Genomic DNA, 3,382 nt, shown 5'->3' with positions numbered 1-3,382 from the left:
AGTCAAAAGTTTAGCTTTCTAATAAAGACAGACAAGTTAAAGAAGTGTGTGTGTGTGTGTGTGTGTGTGTGTGTGTGTGTGTGTATGTTACACATTTACCCACCTATGCATTTCTTACATTTCATATAAAATCCCTTTTTGTCTTCCTATAATCCTGCTGCATTCTCTGGTAATTATAAACACAATTTCAATAACTATTTGTGGCGACAGTGTCACCTATATTTATAAAATTTGTAAAAAAAAACATAGGGTATATACAACACACGTACTTTGGGTGTATATAATTTGTAGCAAGCTCTCCAGATGGTGATAAAGTCAACATCAAACAGAAAGTTAGATAAGAAGCAGTGTGCAGAGGCCTGGGGAAGCGTGTGGGGTTAACGGTATTGGCTCTAATTTATAGACTGGGGAAGAGAATGTGAAACTCTGTGCCCTAGCTACAGGCTCTCAAGCACTCTGCTTTAAAGGGAAGCAGGCAAACACGCCTGCCCTGCTAAAGGGGAAGGAAATGCCAGCGCCTAGGCACAGTGTGTATTGCTCATTGTTCTCGCTGGCTCATGCTTTATTTCTAAGCTTTTAGCTTATTTTATTTGGCTTATTGATTTTTTTTTCTAAGCCATGCTAAGTGTGGCTGTCAAACCGTAGCTCCCATCCTGAGCAGCAGTTCCATGTCCATTTAGCTTTGGATGATCCACCCTCACCTCAAATTTGTTTTCTTAGTTTAAAAATCTACCTGAGGCTACAAAGGGGACCATCATATAGTTGGATATTCCCCAATGATTAGGCATTAGAAATTGCCAAAGAAGCCAAAGCACTGATTAGTTATTCCTTTCTGTATTGGCTTCACAAAATTTGTATAATTGGATTTTTAAAGTATATAGTTTATTTATTTTTCTTCTAATCTTATTAACTTGTAGAACTTACCCCTTGTCCCACCCCAACCTCCTAATTTAGCAGGCTACAGCATTGTAATGTATTTAAGAAAAGATTTCCTGGACTATAGGTACAGCCCAGTTGGTAGAGTACTTGGGAAGCATGCACGGAACCCTGGGATTGCACCCCAACATTGCAGAAACCTGGCGTGACGATGCATACCTATAATCCCAACACCCAGGAGGTGGGAAGATCAAGAAGACAGGATGATTGGAAGCTTAAGGCTACTAGTGAGTATGTAGCCAGACTGAGATACATGAGGCCCTAACTCAACCAACCAGCCAACCAAACAAACAAATAAACATCCTCTCAAAATTAAAATCTAGACTCAGCCACCCCCAACCCCACCCTCCATCCCCCACCACACATACTTAGGATACTTTAATCTCATTGTTCTCCTTGAGAACTGGCTAGGTTGTGGTACTGCCCTTTCAATGCATGTCCCTGGGTGGACACAAGCTCCATGGGGGTAGGTGCCATGTCTGCTTTGTTCAGGTCTGTATTTAAGCTCATAGCTATCTTGGGTAGTCACAGAAGCACTCGACAACATTCAGTGGATGAATAAGCATCTTCCATTTCTGAGGGACAGCAACAGTGTTTCCAAAAGGATGTTCTTCTTTGTGCGTGTGTGGTGTGCTTGTGAACCTTTGTCCAAACCCTTCCTCAGAAATGGAAGACTTCGTCCCATCCCCCACCTGCCACCAGGAGGGCTGCTAGGGATCACCTCAGCTGCAGTCTTTTTTGGGGAGGTGCTTCAGCTAAAGTCGTGGGAAGCCCCAAATCGTGTCCTCTTTTGGCTTGTGTTCAGGACTGGTAAGGCATGGTTTTACTTCTCACACCCATCTAGGACACCCCTACTAGGTCACCCCAACTCCAGGTGCAGCTCGTGAGGTTGGGATGTCCTCACACAGCAGTTCTTGTGCTGCTTCTTCCAACCTCCCTTTTACAGGGGTTTATCCCAGCAGCAGCACCTAAGAGATGTTCTGCACCTTGCTTTCCAATTCCTGTATCTACTACAACAAAGTCTGAAAATCACGTAGCGTGGTCTAGCCTACTCTACCCTGCTAAACAGCAAAGTGCAGTAATTTCCCCTCCCACCCACGCATTGCCTAGAAATGCAATGTAGATCATAAGCAAACCAAAGGAAATCGGCTTGCAGATGGTATAAAGCCTTCCTATTCCAAGGAGCGTGGTCTTTGCTGTGTACCTTTTCCAGAAATGCGGAAATATCACTCATATCTATACTGACATTAAAATCTAAGAAACACTAGGCTGTGAGACTAACATAGATAGCATGCTTTACTTGGTAATTCCTAGTCTGCAGTTTGCTTAAAGACAGGACTTTCGTTCAGCAAAGACTGACTGAATGTCATGCAGAGATTTCAGCCTTGTAGAGCTTGCATTCTAAGAAGCAGAGAAAACCAATCAGTGTGTATATTGCAGTGTGTGTGGGAGGGTGGAAAGGAGTCATTGAAAATAGGGTAGGATAAAGAGAATGGGAGAGTGGGTTGCAGTCTAAAATCTTTGCAAAGACGGTGATACGTAGAGGACAGAAGCGCGTGAGGCAGCTTGTTTGAGGACAAGTCTTAAGTAGTGTCTATATTAAGGGTAAGGACACTAAGTGGACGTGAGAGACGCAAAGAGGCTGATCTCCTGATAAGAGACTACGTGATGATTTGCCATTTAACAGTTATTTATTAAAATGGACATGAACTTTTTTTGTGTGTGGTAGTTGCTTGCTTTTTCTAAGAACGAAGTGCTTGGGTTTGCCTTTTGGGTGTCTGCACAAACAAAAACCAGGGGTTCAAGTTCCACAGACAAAACTGGCAGGAATTGGAGAAGGCTTTTTTTGAATTCTTCTGAAACCTCAGGCTCCGAGACGCCTAGATGGTAGATGGATGAGATAAACATGGTGTCTGGGTTGTGGACCAAGACAAAGCTCTGCAACAAACACAGAAAGAGGAATTGCAGACGGTTGTGTCAAGTTGAAAGAAAATGGTAACTTTTGGAGCAGAGTTCCCCAGGATCCCAGAGGCCAGGTCCTGAATAGAGAGAAGGCGCGTAGAGCTTCCAGCCTCGGGCTAGTCCACTCCTCCAACTCGCCTAATTTTTCCGTTCACGCCCTGCTCCGTGAGCCAGACCTCGCCCTTTCCCGGCGTCCCAGTTCACTTTTGACCCATCTAAAACCCGCCTAAGACCCGCCTTCTCCTGGAGACCCCGCCCCCTTCCCCACGCTCCAGTCAATGCTTACAAATCGCACATTGTTCTCGTACCTCTGCCCAGACCCCGCCCTGACTCCGCCTCCGATGGGCCATCTCTACCTTTGCCTCTACTCTTCGTCCTGCCAAGGCTCCGCCTCCCTCTAAAGTCACGCCCCTCAGGGGCTGGAGTCTTCGACTTTGGTCCCGCCCATCCCTCCAGACACGCCCCCTACGGGTATAAGCGCTGC

This window comes from Microtus pennsylvanicus, chromosome 1, assembly GCF_037038515.1.
Source record: "Microtus pennsylvanicus isolate mMicPen1 chromosome 1, mMicPen1.hap1, whole genome shotgun sequence".
Classification (NCBI taxonomy): Eukaryota; Metazoa; Chordata; class Mammalia; order Rodentia; family Cricetidae; genus Microtus; species Microtus pennsylvanicus.
This window is presented reverse-complemented; position numbering follows the sequence as displayed.